General features: G+C 25.6%; 1 pseudogene; it reads right to left on the minus strand.

Annotated features, from left to right (window-relative positions):
* Positions 1–13,915: 13,915 nt before the first annotated feature.
* Positions 13,916–14,972, minus strand: LOC130967320 (uncharacterized; annotated as a pseudogene).
* Positions 14,973–19,778: the final 4,806 nt, after the last annotated feature.

Consider the following 19,778-nt stretch of genomic DNA (forward strand, 5'->3'; position numbering starts at 1 on the left):
GTCGCAAACATACGATTCATGCAGAGATAAAGAAATAGAAAGCAGAATTAAAGAAATAGAAAAAAGGATCGTTTGTGTTGTATATCACTTTACCAAACAAAAAAAAATACGTATAATTAATTTCTTTATTTATTCTTTCGTATGCATATATGTAAGGACACCAAAAAAAATACATATATATAAAAAAAGTAAATTTTATAGTAATTTTGTTGTGATATCTAAATTACTTAATTTATTTTTTAAAATAAAAAAAAAATAAAATATTTAAAATAAAAAATAAATTATTTAAAATTTATTAAATTTTATCTATTTATTTTTTTAATAATTTAAGCACAATATTAAAAGTACTATATAGCATTCACCATAAAAGATAATTTATTAAATTATTACTGGTTTGATGGTGTAGAATTGCTGCGTGCTGAGAACTGAGAGTGGTTAACGCGAACCAGGAAATTAAGAACCAAACACATGCATTATAATAATTGTATAAGAAAGTGTACGGTGTCGGAAAGTGGTGTACAGCATATTATAAGTTGTTGAGAGGATATAATATACAATGAAATTAAACTAAGTAGTCTTCTTGTTATTATTATTATTATTATTATTATTATTATTATTTGTGCCTTATGAACGCTAGCTGAAAAGGACTACTATAATTTAATTTAGATAGTAATTAAGGAAACATTGGTTAGGAATCCGCGTCTTTGTGTTTCATCTTTCGGTCATTTCATATATTCCATCCAATTTTCTTTGACTAGGATATTCTATTGAATTTCTCCTTCATATTTCTGAAAAAAAAAAAGAAAGAAATGAAGAATAATAATATTCGGTTCATTTTTGGCATTTTAAAATTGAGAAGGTTGAAGTATATATGGCTAGCTAATGGATCTCAACAATAATAGAATAAAGATCTTGCTTATAATAAAAAATAGATTACGTGCCCATTTAACTTTATGATCTAGTGATTGAAACTTTGTCGACAATACTTAAAGTACATCGTGTCATGCCACTTTATAATTTCTCCATAGATGTAGTTCAACTAAGATGATATGAATGACAAATTGTTTTAATAATAATAATAATAATAATAATAATAATAATAATAATAATAATGGTATGATGACCATTTTGTTGTACAAATCCAAGTTACAGTGAATTAAGATTATTTGTTGGTAGAAACTCAGGTATAATAGACTTCACGTAAAGTTGATAATTGAAAACTGTTAGATAAAAATTTAGTCAAATCAGTCAAATTATCTAATAATTCTTAACTATCAACTTTACGTGAAATCGACTGTATCTGAGTTTTCGCTTTATTTGTTAGGATAACCATGTGGAGACAAGCTGTGGTGCTGTACCATAATGAAGGATTCAAATCTGATGTAATTAATAAGCACGATCGATTTGTGTGATTATTAGCAAGTACCACTGGCTATTCAACTCAATAATTAAAGTATTAAACAGAACAAACCTTACATCCATTTAATTTGACTCCAACATACTTCCCTCCTTCGCGTCAATCTCAAAATTTTGCATGTATTGTTAAAAAATATATATTGGGAAATGTGACCTGTCCCAACGTGCACCACAGGAAAATATAAAAAAAATGATACAGTAACCCTAGTTTAAAAATCATAATATTTAAATTAGTGAATTCAAATGAAAACTTAGTGTATCATATCATATAAATGATGATCATGCATATGTCACTAAATCTCCATTTTGGTTTTTGAGATTTATATTATTATTTATTTTGGTTTTTAAAATTTAAAATTATCTATATTGATTTTTTAGATTTAAGTTCGGATATTAATATGGTCCCTCGATCATTTTCGGCAATAACTAGACAAACGAAATGCTGAAATGACATCCTCTCTGCGTTAGATGATGAGTAAACGACGTCATTTACCTTTGGCACCCAAACAAATCAGAAATGTCGTTTTGTATATGAAGGGAGAAGAAACGATGGAGATCTAAAATAAAATATTATTCTTATTATCTACCTCTATTATTTTTCATTTCTGACTTGTTTGAGTGCCAAAGATAAATAATGTCGTTTACTCATCATCTAGTATTGTAAGAAAGGATGTTATCTTAGCACTACTTTGTTTGTTTAATTATCGCCGAAAAAAGTTGAGAGATTATATTAGTGCCCAACTTTAAATTTAAAAGACTAATATAGATAATTTTAAATTTTAGATGCTAAATTAAATAATCACATAAATTTCAGGGACAAAACGAAGATTTAGTCTATTGGATGCGATGATGAATTCTTAATATCTCTGTAAGGTCAAACACAAATTTACGAGCTATAGCCTATATAATATAGGGTTAGGGTAAGCCGTTTTATTGATATCATAGCTTAAATAACATATAAATGCAGATTGTATTTATAATTATATTTTTTAATATACATAATTGGATATGAAATATTTAAACTTGAATATGGTTAAGCATATGATGAGGAACGTAGCTTATGAATTATGATTGACACTTCCAACTGTCATGTTTGACAATTGAGATTGCATGTGCATTGCGTACAACAGAAGTACATGCATCATGATTCCACGTGTCAGAATTAGAATGGCCCACGACACGGTTCCCAATAGAATAGTAATTGCACCGTACCATTTATCCTATATGCGAAAAGTGAGAGGAGACGTTTAAAATGTCTTTAAATAAAAATATTTGACATTATTAAATAGATTATTATGTCTCAGATTTTTGAGATATGATATAAATTAAAAATATTGTTATTATTAAAAAGTATTTTATATTTTTAAAATTATTATATCAGTTTTGATGTCAATTTTTTATTTATTTAAAATTAAATTTTTAACAAAAATTTTATTAAAAGATTTTTTATTATTTTTATAAATTTTTTTAATATTTTTTTTATTTTTTTATTTTGATTTTTTTAATTTGATATATTTTCATGAGTTGAATTTTTATTTACAATTTTTATAATTTTTTTAAGATTTATATTTTAATCTATCAATAGTTATTGTTAATTATTTTATTTTTAGCCTAATAATTCTTATTTCTTTTTAAATTTCTTGAATAAAATTTATTGTAAAATTTAGATTTAAATTTTTTTTATATTAATTTAAAAAATTTAATGTCATTTAAATTAATATTTATTAGAATTATTAATTTTTTGTCTATTAGTTTGGATAATTTAATTATTTTTTTATTTTTTAATTTATTTTTTGATTTAATTTTATTCTTCATAATTTATTTTTTTATTATTAATTCACGTCTTTTAACTGTAGTCAAATAAATAATTAAAAAAGTATTTTTATTATTTTTATATGAGTAGTGGCCTTTACCCAAATATAAAAATCTGTTTGGAATTACCTTATAACTAAGCTGCATATGCTATGGTAAAAAAAAATAGTGAATAGACAAAGATTATTTTCATAAATAGTTAAATATTTATATAGAAAAATATATTATTTTATTTTATTTTTTTAAAGTAAAAATTTATACTGTTTTTCATTTTTTTTACAAAAAATTTTTTCATCATGGAATTATCCTATAACTAAACTCAAATCTCTTTATTTCTAAAAGATGTGGTTAAAATTTTAAAAAATAATGTCTTAAAATATAAAATGTTATTTTTACTTTTTAGATATTAATATAACTTCAGTCGTCTAGTCATATTTTGCTATTTTGTTGCAAATACACCTTTAATAATCTGAATCTTTTGAATAAAATTAATTATAAAATAAAATTATAATTAAATTCGTGAGAAGAATATATGTTATAAATAATAAAAAATAATATTCACTACTCTTTATTAAAAAATATAATAATTAAAAAATATAAAATAAAATAATTTCAGACTATTTTATGCTATTTTTTTACTAATTTTTAAATATTTTTTGCTATTATAACATGTACTTTAGAGTAAATATGTGTAAATTGTTACAACTTGCCATATATATTATAAAGAATATTTTGTGTGTATTCTTTTAAAAGAAAAGCTCAGCACATAAAATGGAGTAATAAAAGATAACAATAAATAATTAATAAAATTAAACAAAACAAATAAATATTAATAGATATTTTTTTGTCATTTTAGATATTACCATTAATAACTAAAAGAATTCATACCTATTTTTTTAGTTTAAAAATGACATGTTGATAATCTTCTTAATATTTTTTCTTTCTTTTGAAAAATTCTTCTATGTCTTTTCATCCAGATATTCCATATAATCGCACAAAAACATACCATTCAACTCTTGTGTTTTTCCTTTTTATTTGATATCTCAGTTCAACTTTAAAAATGTTCTTTTAACGTAGTCGGACAAGACCATTATCTTCCAAATACGATATCCATGCATATCATACCTATCAAGTAAAATCATAACAAAAAAACAAGTGATGAACATATTTAATACTTTTGTTACATAATACACATACAATATTTTCCTAATTTACAACCCTAAACTGACTCAGCTATTTTTTTGTATTGACTCTGTCAGTCAAGACAAACTACACAAATAACTTTACTTTTGATGAAATTAGTCCTTTTTAAATAACTTTAGTCAAATTGTAATTTGTTACATTCTTTAGAATTATTTTTATCTGCAGTATATGTATAAATGAATTGGTAAAAAATATATTTTATTTATAAAATTTTACACAATTCTATCATCTTTACTATATATAAATTTAATCAATTTTAATGCAACTGATTTACTTGTTCTAACTCTCATTGAAATAGTTCTCGCAATATATTGTGTATATATATGTAGATTTAGATTTTTGCATTGAAATTATGAACTTATGTGTAAAATTAAACTAGATATAGTATTTAAGAATAGTATAGTTTATGATAAAATTGTTTTGAAAATATATGTATATATAACATTATAAAATTAATAAGTTTAAAATATAATAACGTTAAGTGGCCAAATAATTTTTCAACTAAATTGCACTTATTAATTTATTATATGCTCGTTTTGACTTCTTTTCCTGTTTTTTTTTTTTTTTTCTCTGCTCTTCCTAAATTATTATCTTCTTCTTGTGTCGTTTGATTTCTTTTTTTTTTCTTTTTTCCTCTTTTAATTTTGGTGCACAATGTAAAACTTAATTAAAATAGTAACTGTCGAACGAAATAATTTTTTGAGTTGTGCAACAAAATTATGGAGCATAAAAAATTTTAATACACAACAAACAAATTTTGGCACATAGCACAAAATTTAAACAACAATAATAAAAATAATTTTTGAGTTGTGCAGTAAAGTTTTATGGATTATATACAAATAATTTTTATGTTATATTTTATATCGTAAATTTGTTTATGTAATATATATATAAAAATTTTTGTACTATATATAAAATTTTTTATGTTATATTAATAAGTTTATTTGTTATGCACAAAAATATTTAGGCAATATATAAAAATATATGTAGTATATAAATAAGTTTATATATTTTTTAACAAAATTTTTGTGCTATGTAAATAAAAAACACACAAAAGAAAACGTATAATGTACTTGCATTGTTAATTTTTACTAGACTTATATTAACTTAAGTCTACTTCATTATAAAAATATTTGTATATTATATAGCAATAGCTAGATACTGTAAAATATGTCTTTTGTTTGTGTGTTGTGTATAGTTTTATTTGGCACTTCAAATGGTGCACTTGCAAATTAAAGTTTTTATGGATAATAATCTTACACCTTATAATATATATTTCAAAAATCGAAAGATAAAAGAAATAATATGAAAAATATTTTAATCCGAAAATATAATAAACGATTGCTTAAACGTTAAAATACAATAAAAAATGTAAAAATAATATAATAAAGATATATAAAATAAATTTTGCCATGGCTCATATTTTGTGAGTTAATTAAGTTGAGATAACATAGCATAAAAACGTAGCTGGAGTGCACGCGTGGGAATTAAATTATGCCAGCTGGTTCGTAAAGTGTGGGATGAATTTTTCTCTATTTTATTTTATGATTCAATTGAGTGGGACTCCAGTGGGCAGTAGTGTCTAATGTAAACTATGAAATGAAATTAAATCTGAGAAAAATAAAACAAAATGAAAAAGAACGCAACGCGCAAAGAAAGAGAGGAGGCAGAAAAATTAAAGAAAAGATCACCGACGACTGAAACATGAGAGTGAAAGGCATTAGGCATTTAGGCACATATATGGGTTTGTGTCTTTGACTAAGCTGAGGAAGTACAGAGAGTTAATGAATTAATGGAGTATTTGTAATTAGGAGTATGTATGAGTTGGGTGAAATTGAATTTGATGTGATTTAGATTCGGTTTAAAATATATATTGGGTCTATTTATTAAATCCGAACTCGATTTTAGACTCGATAAAATTTATACACTTTTGGGCCACGATTATATCGGATAAAACCAGGTGAAAACCGGGCCGTTAACATTACATTACCTTAATACCTTCTTATAAGCTAGTATGTGAAAATATCCAAATTTCTAAGACTACAACCATTATTTGACATGATAAAATTCACTTAGAAAAAATATAACAAGAACCAACTCTTTTCTAAAATTAAAGCATAACCATAATCAATACTAATATTGTCTAATAATACCAAATATTTAAATTAATACAAATAACACAATATTATGCATTAATTAGTCTAAAATCTTATGCATTTTAAATATAAAACATTAACTTATAGTCTTATAATAACTAATAATACAAAATATTAAAGTTTACAATACTTAAATTTCACATAAAAATAGCCATCATTCATCACTAATAACACAAAATATTAATTGCGTATGATGATCGGACCACCGGGCCGATTTCGGGTGACCCGAGTTATGGTCCGGATCCGACCCCAAATAATGACCGGGTCTATTTTTGAGACCCTTATCCGACCCTAAACCCAGTGAAATTACACCAAATTAGTCTTTAAAGTGTTCGGGACCGGATCGGATTTTCGGGTCGGGCCGGATCATGTACACCTCTATTTGTAATATATATATAATGAGAGTTTAGGAATGTTCGATTAAATAGGATATTAGATATTTATTATCTCTGATATTTAGATGGTTATTCTAAATAATATAAATGTATTGTGTTTGAGAAATTAATAATATTTTATTTTAAATATTTATTTTTTAATTCATATTAAATTAAATAAAGAATCTATTATATATATTATACAAATACTTTATTGTTCGAGTGAATAATAAATACTGTCCGTTATTACTCGCAAAACTTGGGAACAATTATTAATTAAATCTTAATTATTATTGCAATAAATTCTTAAATAAAATTAGTATTGCGACAGAGTAATTTTTATCTTGTAAAACTGAAAAATACGGTAAGAAATCCAAAAAAATTATTGCTAATTATTATTGTGCACTCTATATAGTATGTAACATAAGCTGAAAGTCAAAGGGGGTTGCCACCCTTTTTAATTGATTTCACTTTGTTGGTGTTGTGTGTTTGACGTTTGCTGGATTTGCTTTGATTTTGATTCCATTATAAGTCATATTGTCCTATATCTTTTATCTCTTGTCTTCTCTACCGCCATTCCCCCATACCATACACTCCTAACTCCTATCTTGTCTAGCTACCACCCTCGCCTCCCCTTTTATTTCAAACATTCTTATTTATTTATTTTATGTTATAAATTCATTTTCTCTTCTCTCCTATTTACCTACTATTTATTGGTTTTTTTTTTCTCCTTCTTACTCTATCAAATGAATAAAGGAGGCTTAAAAAAATTTACTTTATATGTTAGAATAGAATATGATTCGTCCTTTAAATATTCGTAATATAAAAAAATAGAATATCATTTAAAATTCTTTAGTTTATTTTGATATATATTTTAGTTATTATTTATTTAATTACTAGATTGAATATTTATAAATTTTAAATTTTTTATTTTAATTTAATAAGAGATTATAAATATCTCTTTAACTATTGTAGTCACAATATTAAATAATTAGAAGTGTCAGTATTTTTTGATTTCGCAATAAAACTATAGCGTGAACAAGTGAGATTGAGTGAGTCTCATAAAATTGGATAAAAGATTAAAGAATTTCTTCGATTCAATTTTTAAACTATTATATAAACAAATTAGATTGAACTTCTTTTTTATTACATTAAAAATAAAATAAAAAATAGAGTCATTTTTATGTATCCAAATTTAATTTATCCATTATATTTTTTTATTTTTATTTTAATGATCATTTTTATTCAATTTTAATTCATATTATTTTGTTTATTTTTATTTCATATCAGAATATGTGCACCTTTGTTTTTTTTATATTATCAGGCTAGAACGGATGAAATCCATTAATATGATCAAAAATCGTAAATTATGACGTTATGGCGACAATTACTAAACAAAACAATTTGAATATGCTATTTTGGAAAGAAAAAGTATATTAGATTAACTAGTGGTGTAGTCCACCAAAAAAAAAAAAAATTGCTAATTAACTGCACTCTTAATAAGTACTTACCTAATAGGATTGTTTCGGAAATGTTATTTTTTCATTTGGAGTCACAATCATTTAGAGTTAGGAGTTAAAATAGATTATGTAATTTGTTAGGGATTTATAGTTTGGACTATATTCTATTTGGTCTAGTCTATTATAAAATAGTTTTAGATTTAAATTAATTTAAAAATCTAATTTTATTAATAGTTAGACACTTTTAAAATATAAATAAATATAAAAATAATTTTTATAATTAAAATAATTATTAAAAATTTTAAATTTATTATATTTTTATATTTTAAATACTTTAAAGTTTAAATATTATTATAAGAATTAAATTTAGTATATTGTATATAAATATTTTTTTAAAATATATTTTTATTTTAATAAAAATTTATATATATAAAGTATTTTATTAGATTTCAGACCAGATTAAATTTAATAATAAACTAAATTTAATATTTAAAATAAAATTTATAATAAATTACAGATTAGACTCAAATCAGTTAAATATATTACAGATCTAACCTGTTAAAAGAAAACTTAACTTTATCTATCATGGTTTCCACCCCTAACTCACCCATAAAAAAATAGCAAACTCGAAAAAAAAAAATGACGAAGAATTCCATCATCCCATTTAATTTCGTGTTACACGATATATTCTATGTTTCTCTTCTTATGCTTAATTTCTTCCCCTTCCCTGAACCCATGTGCATTCATGAAACAAATGATGAGCGAACGATAAATATTGTATATATAATTAATTCATCAGTAATAAAAAAAAAATACTACTGCCAATGTACGTTGTTGATGTTGTTAATTAATATGATAAGTTGAATTAATTTTTTGAAAAAATAACATTACATAAAGCAAACAAATTTAGAGGTTTTAATTTCTCTCAAGCAGGAGAATAAATAGTAAAGAAAAATACTTGCACCATTTATTAATATAGCTTAAGATATACATTTTTTAAAAATATTATATATTTATTGAGTTAATATTAAATTTAGTCTTTAAATTTGTATGCGAATTCTAAAATTTTAATTGTTTTTATTTAGTTTTTAAATTTTACAAACGTAACTCACAATAGTCACTAAAATAATTTCTGGTATGAAAATGTTAATGGAGCGCTGATATGAATAGACAAATACTATACTTAAATATGTAAAACGAAATCATTTTAGTTTTGACACTCATCAAGTCAGAAAATGATGTTGGATCATTTATTTTAAGAGAAAAAATTTTAATAAATACCACTTACGATGTTATTTTTAGACTATTTAAATATCAAAATAAAAATAACATTATTTTAAAGAGTCTAATATGATATTTGTTTATCAATGTTAGTATTTTATTAATGTCTGTATATAAAAAATTATCTAAAAAATTAATATGAATCACATTTATAAAATTTAAAAATTAAATAAAAACAATTAAAATTTTAAAACTAAATTAAAATTTATCTACAAATTTAAAAATTAAATTGAATATCTCGTATTTATTGCTTTTGAACTTTCATTATTATCTAAAAATAAATAATTGTGTACACAAACTATATTAAAGATACAAAAATAGTGATTAAAATAATATGTCTTTTGAAAAAATGCATGGTTGTTCTTTCTTTAAAGCCGTGGGACCTTTTCTTTTTGTTCCCTTTGAAGATAAGGTGAGTGAATCCACTCATTCATAATTGAATATGCTTCATGATGTGGACTAAAAATATTAAAATTTGAAAAAGTTATGATTGTATGCCATTAAATCCTTCAGATAGTGTGATTTGGCTCGCTAATTAATTTGAATTAATTGAATAGTTAAGTTATTATTTATTTATTTAAATAAGTATTTAAAATTTAAATTTTATTTTATATATTTAATAATGATTTAGTTAATAATAAATTTATAAACAAAATTTAAATTCATAATAAATTAATCTTTTAACTTATCTAAATACCTTAAAAAATAAAAGATGACAAAAACATAACAATTTAAATTAGGGCAAAAGATAAGGTCTAGTGAAAAAGTTTAGCGTGCATGAGAATTTACTCTAGTCGGATTAGAATTTTAAATAAACAGCTGGACTCAATTTTTTTAAAAATAAAAAAATATATAATTATTATTTTTTAAGAGTATAATTTTAATGTATTAATAGTATAAATATTTTGTATTGTCATACAATTGTATTTATTTTTTTAAATAATTATTTATGTGATTAATATAAAAAAATAAATATTTTTATTGATGTGATATTACGTAATTATATATATATATATATATATATATATATATATATATATTAAATTATTCTTTTAATCTCAAATCCAAATAAATAAATAAAGAAATAAATTGCCGTTTTCATAATGTATCTAGAAATGGTGGGAAGTGGGGAATGAATTGAAGAGCCGGTAGTTCAATTCATATAAAAACGACAAATTTAATTAGTCTCACTCTCTCGTGTCTCAAGTAGCATCATCAACTACATATAAAGACATGTAAAATGTTTTTTTTTTTTTCAAGAATTGAATTTTGTGACTCCTTGTACTCCCAACAAGAAACATTACTTGGAAAATATATATATGGTATGTGGTTGAATGAATATTTCCAAATTAAAGGGCGTGCTTAATTTATAGGTTCTCAGAATATGAAGAAACTAAAATTACAATGCATTGATAATTAAGGTTGAAAGTGTAATTAGCTCTATTGTGACCAGGCGGAATGTGCATTATTAATTAAAATGAGGAATATTAAATATAAACTAAGATATGAAAAATCTTTTACGATATGCGAAATCTATTAAGATGTGAAAATTTATTGATGTACGTGAAGTCCATTATAATATGTGATAAGAATTCTAAAAGCTGAGAGTCCTTTCTTAATAGATATAATTATAAATAGGATTTATATCCTAATATCCTACGTTTGGCAGTGAGATCGAGATAGAGAAGATACAAATACAATCGAAGAATACCCTTAGTTCTGAGAGAATGTAAATTTTTTTTGGGTTTTGTTAACTTGTGATTGATAGTATATTTTAAGAATATTTTTTATTGAAAAATTATTAAAAAATTTTAATATCTTCTAATATTTTTTTCTTGTCGGTTAAATAATAAAATTGCCTAAACTAATCAAGATTTCACCTTAAAATTAATAAAAATATGTATTATCACTACAAAAAAATTAAATACCGTCAAATTTATCGTTAAATTTAGTATCGCATATTAGTGTAAATTTATTGATGATTTTAATGTCAAATTCATCAGGTCAAATTATTACGTACTGGCGAATTTATATTTCCGATAGTAAATTCGCCGGCAATAATTAGAGAAAAAATAGAAAAATAGATACGAATTGTAGCGTAAATTTTTATCGGCGAATTTTTCTGTCGGCAAATTTAATTAGTGGACCGCTGCGTTTTGGTGACCCGTAATGTATTACCATCGGATTTATCCGCCAATAAGTCCAACGGTAATAAACACTAAAATTTGAATCCTCTCTTCATTTCAAAATCCCCCCTTCTCTCTAACCTCTCTTCTCCCACTCTCTCTCTAACCATCTCCTCTCCATACCGCTCCGTCAGTACCACCACCATCGGCGCCTCCATTCGTTGCATCCTCTCTCCCTTACCAAACCCAGCCCCTTCCTCCTCTCTCCTTCGACAGTCACGACTCTTTCTCTTCTTCTGTATTCGTGTCTGACTGTCCAGTACCGCTGCGGTGCTCCACCAGCAGCGGCTGTCGCTGCCATTGTATCTCCTTCCACTGAGATTTTTTCTCTGTTCGAAGCTCAAGTTTTATGATCACTCTTTTTCTTAGTTTAAATTAATTTAAGATTTAGTTATATGTTAATTTATAGTTAGTAAGTGAAAGTGGTTATCATATGCTAATTGCATGTCTTAAAAGAACGGAATCTTAATAAGTGTAGAGACTTTATGTTTAGCATTGATAAGAAAGTATGACAAACAATTTTTCGTCATGGATTTAGGCCATTGAAAATAAATCTTTTTGTTAAAATCTGAATAATTAATAATTAGCATTTTCTATGTGACTATATCAAATATTATTTCAGTTATTAAGTTTAATTTACTTCCTTATAATATTTGAAGATATAAAATTAATATTATAGAAATTGTATTAATTATACATTATACCTAAATCATCATATGTTGTTTGTGCAATGTAATAATAATTTCTACAAATTAATGAGAACGTAAAACATTTGTTCTAACTGAGTATTCGTTATGTTAATCTATATAAATGAATAGAAAATATGAAATTATTATAAATAAACATAAAGTAATATATTATGAAGTCATTATTTTAAAATAAATCTTATGATAATTGGATGATCATGTATAACAATTATTTGCTCAAATTTCTGAGATTGAGTTTATCAAAAGGTAGTTTGAAGAAATTAAACACTATAGATTCAAATTTTCTAAATTTACACATGTGTATAAACTAATTAAGAGTTTTTTTATAAATATTATTATATATGATGTCTTTATAAATGTATACAATAGTATAAACAAGTTAATATATTCTGCTAAAAATGTTGTGAATTTAATTGAGTTTTGACTGATCTTTTACTATCAGGTCAGAGCTGACGAGAAGCTGGAGCGGCTAGAATATTTGCGAGACCATATGGCGGTGTACACCAGATGCACGCTCGAGGTGGTAGTGCTATTGATAGGGCACAGACATCAGCACTTAGTCCGCCGCCTCAGTAGAAAAAAGACGACGACGACAAAGATTATGGGGATCGGTAGGCTTTAGGTATTTAATTTATTTTATGTCTATTTCATTGTATTTTAGTTCTTTGACTTTCTATTATATTCAAACTCTTGATATTTATTAAAATCATTAGATGATTTCTAGAAATTTTAAATTTATACCCTAATTTTGTAAACACAAGTTTTAATTTGACTACTAATTGTTAATGGTGCCAAAAAAGAAAAGAATACTGTCGAATTTTTCGATGGAGTAATCCAACAGTAATTAGGCACCACAAAACATAATATGGCGTCAAAGTTACCGTCGGATACCTGCTTATTTTTGTCACATTAATTGTAACATTCGACACAAAATACAAAATAATCCGCCGATAACTTAATTAAATAAATCTATTGAACAAATAGTAACATAAAATAAAAAATTTAATAGCATAAAGTGAATAGTATAATAGTTATATACAATTGATTTTTGATGGAATCCAATTTTAAGATTTGAACTCATCATTACTGTCATTTAATTGTATAAATGAAATTATCAAGTAATAAGAATATAATACATGATGAAATAAAAATTCAAACAACATGGTTGTTATACATTATTATGGAAAAACTACCATTTGTACCCATAAATTTTGCGAACACTGACAAAAGTACCCATCAAACAAGAAAACTAACGTTGTACCCATAAAAGATGGGTTCCGTGTGACAATAGTATCCAAACCATAATTTTTTGTTGATTTTTTAATAAAATTCCCAAATTAACCCTTCTATCTTCATCCCCAAATTCCAAATTTCGCAACCCATTACCATGTTCAACAACAGTCCCCTTCTACTCTCTTCACCATCATCATCATTAGAATCCAAAGTGAAATTCATGGAATTCTCCAACTGCTGCATCTCAGCAAAACCAATCGGCCTATAACTGGCAGCAGCAGAAGAAGATTCTAGAGATCCTCCACTCCTCGCAGAGATTACCGAATAAGCACCAACAGAAAGAACAACCATGAAAGCAAGTTGGCAGTTGAACTGAAGCGTGGCAAGGGCGCTGGCTCTGTGGTAGTCCATGTGGCCCTTGCACCTCAGAGTATAGTTTCCCCTGCTCAGCTGGTGCAGGGAGCACCCTTGCGCCACCCAGCCGGAGAACAAAGCCAGGCCAATCTGAATGATCCACGTGCCCTGAAGGATGAATCCCATTCCACCGCCCAATTTGGGAAAAGCGGAGCCCGGAGACTTCAATTCAAGAAAAGTGGAGAAAACACATACAGCGATGGGAACCAACAAGAGACTGTAGTAACAGTTTTCGACCCCGCTTGGATCCTTCCTCTGAAGGTAGAGAACAAGAGGAACTCTTGGACGAAGGCGAAGGCGGCAAGGAGTTCTAATGATGATGAAGGGAGAGGGAGGGGGAAGGTGAAGAGAGAGAGGAGGGAGTAAGAGAGGAAGAGGAGGGCGATTGGTAGGAGCTGGAGTTGGAGGACGGAGCCAACGGCGTCGTTTGAGTTGTGTGCGTCGAAGAGGAAGACGAGGGAGTTGATGATGAAGAAGGCAGAGAAGATGGAGACGGAGATGGAGAAGAGAGAGGATTGAGATCGAGAATGGGAATCTTGTTTGCGGTTGGAGAAGGTGGCTTGGAGGGTTTCGTGGGAACTCACCGGAGGTGCAGAGGAAGAAAAAGGATTAGGGTTGTGAAATTTGGAATTTGGGGATGAAGATAGAAGGGTTAATTTGGGAATTTTATTAAAAAATCAACAAAAAATTACGGTCTGGATACTATTGTCACACGGAACCCATCTTTCATGGGTACAACGTTAGTTTTCTTGTTTGATGGGTATTTTTGTCAGCGTTCTCAAAATTTATGGGTACAAATGGTAGTTTTTTCCATTATTATTGTAAATTGATGGCTTTGTATCTTAATATAGGATGTCTCTTTCTCATTTTTTTTTTCAAAATAAAAACACAAGAATAAATGATCTTTAGTAATAGAAATAGAAAACGATGAGTATTGTCTTGCAAAAATATAGATAAGAATAGAGGGAAAGAAAAAAAGTATACTAATTGTAAGAATCAAAGTATAGAATATTGAAGTTTGAATATAACTAATAAATTAATAAATATTAGTTACACAAAATATAAATACAAAAATATATAATTTTACATGTGTAAATAGAGAGTTTTGAAAAAGTTAGCAAATTTGATATGTGAGTTTGTACTCGAATTAGTTGAAAGCTGAGTTTTTTCTCGAATCGATTGAAAGTCGAATTTGTTTTCGAATTGGTTGAAAGTCGAATTTGTTATCGGATTGATTGAAAGCCGAGTTTATTCTCGGATTGATTCATTGATCGATTATAACATGTGAAATATTATGATATGTAAAAGTGAAGCAATTCGAATAAAGGTAGTAAATAAAATCTTAAACAAGATTGTTGAAATTAGTTAAAAAATTTGATGTAATTCGAGTTTTATGAACCTAAGGGGAATAGGAATTATTTTACTCGTCCCCACAGATGGTGTCAATTGTTCTTGTATGGATGAACTTTTGAAGTATATCTTACCTTAAAGAAAATTGAACTTGTTTCTCTATCTCCAAAGGATGTATACTTTGGCAAGAAAAACACGGAGAGTAGATACATACAAAAGACACTCCAACGCTCAAATCAGTAAGTATTTAAGAAGTATAAGAATTTTATAATTATAGAATGTTAACATGAAATAGAATTCATCATGTGTGTCTTTTTTGAGATATAGAAAGCAGTGCCTTTATAGATATAGAGTTGATGAATAGAATTGATGTTATGACTATTAATTAGTTATTAAGTCAAAAAAATAATCATTTAAATTATCCGTTACAAACTTAGAATTAAGGTAAATAAAGTTGAATTATGACTCATAATGTATAAGAAAAATTGAACTATAAAATGACGAAATTATTTTTAAATATTAATAAAATAAAAAATAATAAATTCTAATAATTTTTTAATATTTTTTTTTAAATTAATTGTAACAAACGCAGTATAGTTAATTTGACGGTAATATTATACTATACTAAATTACAAATCTCCCAACTCACAAAAATAACCCCCACCTCCCAAAAAAAAAAAATAATAATAAGTTAATAACAACAATAATGAGAATAAATAAAAAGACAAAAGAAAACAGTTCAGAATAACAGTTTAGGGTTCGAAAAAGTCCATATATCCTCCTATCCACATTCCATATTCCATACACACAAATATATCAGTCGGTTCAGCTTAGCAGCGTCGCCTCACCTCGTGTTGTTATTCCCACTCTTACAAATATAATTTTATTTTGGTGAATACTACGATATTTAAAAGGTGGTCTTTATTTATTAAAAAATAAAAAATAATATTTAATTTAAAAAAATATAAAAATAAATAACTTTTAAAAATTAAAATTTATTATAAAAAATAAATTAAATAAAATTTGACTATTAATTCATTATAAACACCGTAAAATTAATTTTTTATTTTATAAATAAACACGTACATCTAATTTCGAATAATAACCTTTTAAATTTTTAGTATGCTAACGTGTTTATGACCTGAATGTTCCAATTTTAAACAAAAGCCTAACTCAAATTTATATATGCATGCTATCGTCATACCCTAAAAGTCACTATTTCTTTTCTTCTTTTTTTTAATAATCTAAACTAGAGATATGATATATATCTACCAGAATTAAGATAATAAGTTAATAAAGTAAAAGACATAGCGGATCTGTTTTCGATTTTATTTTTATTGGTAGAATAAATGACCATTTATATCTATAAAAAATAAAAATACTTATATATGTATTTATATTAGATCGAAATTAAATTTGTATTCACGTAAAATATATTCTGTGTGACAAAAATATTTTATATGACACTTTAATTTTTTAAAAATATGATACTTTTATCATATAAAAGACATTTTACGTAAATATAAATTTAGTTTTGATTTAGTATAAATATACATGTCAATATTTTTATCTTCCATAAATATAAATGGTCATCTTAAGATGACTAAATTACTCGTTTTGATTTTATCTATAAAACTATTTTATTGATATTTTTTAGAAAAGTATTTACCGAGTATAAAATGTTATTTTTATCCTCAATGTTTAAATGTTATTTCAATTTTATTATTAATGTTTGATTTTAATTTTATCCCTTACATTTTAATATGTTTTAGTTATACTCTTTAAGTCAAGCAAAATTTGCATTGCTCCTATCGTGCAAACAGCTTGTCAAGCAAGAACCTTCATTGGCTTTTTAATTTGTTGGGTCAATTTGTCAACTCTGACGTTCAAAAAGTGCACAACTTAACACCTTATACCACTCATGCCATACATACTTATATATATATATATATCTGTTTATTCTCCTATTTTTTGACCATGTGCTTTTTTTAAGTCTTGCCACCTTTTAACTTGTCTTGGCTTTGTACCTATCTTGAACTCGTCAAATAAATTGAATACTAGTATACCCTAATTCAACGTAATTAAATACTATTCAATTCGTATGTTTATTGATGTATTTAGGGAATAATTGAGCTTCCACGAGCTTGAAATTTCCCACGTATTTATCCTAATAAACATTATTATTTTCATTAATAATTAACAATTCCAAGGAAATATCGTTTTCACAAATAACTTAGCCTTGTCTTAATCAAAGTAAAACCCTCCTAGATTGTTAATTTCCCAACTTTTTTTAGATAAGTAAATATATAATATAAATTAATTTGAGTTAGTCTAATAATTAATTCATTCTTCCGATGTACTTAAATAAATATCGAAAATTCAAATTGAATAAAGTGACAAATAAACTTTTAAAAAATTATATTTTGAATAAATAAAATCTTTTAAAATAATAAATATAGATATATTATCTTTAAATTAAGTTTTATGATTAGAATAAAAAATTATAATTTAAATTAATTTATTTATATTTATTATTTTATAAAATTTTATTAATATTTTTTGAGAGACTAATATATTTAAATTTACGGTATATTAATGATTTAATAGTTTGTCTCTGAATTGACATGGAAAAAAATGAACCCTTTAATACTGTGTGAGTGGCCTAAATTAGAGTAAAAGCAAGTATATGTGTTGGGGTGGGTCCATTATACTTGCAGAGGAAGTCGGTGACTTCGTCTTTTACAAGGAAAAACCGAATCAAATATGGAAGTTTCCACGAAGTTACCAATTTGAGAATGAGATTTATATTAAGATATGTTTGACTTTTTTCTGATCTGTCTTTATACACATATAACAAGCACGCAGATCTGGATCGTCACTCACACTCACACTCACACTCACACCCATCTTGTAATCTTACGTACATATATTCATTCTCCCTTTTGCCAATAAACATCATATTTAATTTGTGTCACGTTTATCTCTTACAGTAAATAAATTATTATCCTTAAATATTATGTAAAATATATGATGATTTTTTTTAAAGATAAAGAGATTCAAACCCACTATTTTTTGGCTAAAAAATTTGAATATGGAAGTAGGATGAGTGTTATACTTTAACGTGATAATTTTTAGTATTTTTTAAAATTATAGAAGGTACTCTAATTTGTGTTTAAAAAATTTGGGGTACACAAATCGGACGATCCGACTTTTGTACCTAAAAATCGGACGGTCCGATTTCTGTACCTCTTAAAAATCGAACGGTCTGATTTATACTCCGTAAATTAAATTATCCCACATTTTAGAGAAAAATCACAGTAGATCATAATTTAGAAAAATACTATTGTTAACCTAATATTAAAAATGAAAAAGTGCGATTTCTTAGATGAGTATAAATAAATTATACCATTTAAATTATAATTTATTGACATAAAATATATGATGATTAATATGTAAAATAAAATAAAATATACAGAATATTTTTCTTTCACCGTGTTATATAAAAAGTGCTTGTGAGTTGTGAACCATAATATCGCAACTCAAAAAGTAAAAAACAAAAACCTGTAACTCCCAACTACTAACATGGATGAGACAAATGTTATTTTTCCAATGTACTAGTAAAGTCAACGACCAAATGGGTACTGTTATTACTGCATATTACTGTAGTAGTCTTTTGTGTGTGAGAGAATATTAAGTTGTTTGAGATTGATTCATTACTGGACAAGCAAAAGTCAACGGGCGATGCCACTTGCTCCTACTTTCAAATTGTAAATTGCAAATTTCAAGTACATGGAATTTTTCTGTTTGTCTAATGAGAAAGAAGAATATGCACATGAAATTAAAAAAAAAATGAGTTATCTTCATTTGATATCAAGTTTACAAATTTAACTTTTAAAATTAGATATATTGATATATTTATTTGTGGAAATTCAGGTGCAGTCGACTTCACGTGAAGTTGAAACCTGAGAACCGTTAGATAATTTGACTGATTTGACTAAATTTTTATTTAACGACTCTCAAATATCAACTTAACATAAAGTCGGCTTCACCTGAGTTTTCACCATATTTATTAGGTTAAATGATCTATATTATATCTTTTGAGTGTCAATTTTTTTAATTTACTATCTTGTTACTTAAAAGCATATTTTAAAAATTATAATAATAAAAAATAATGTTTTAAACTTTT

Source organism: Arachis stenosperma, chromosome 3 (assembly GCF_014773155.1).
Source record: "Arachis stenosperma cultivar V10309 chromosome 3, arast.V10309.gnm1.PFL2, whole genome shotgun sequence".
Taxonomy (NCBI): Eukaryota; Viridiplantae; Streptophyta; class Magnoliopsida; order Fabales; family Fabaceae; genus Arachis; species Arachis stenosperma.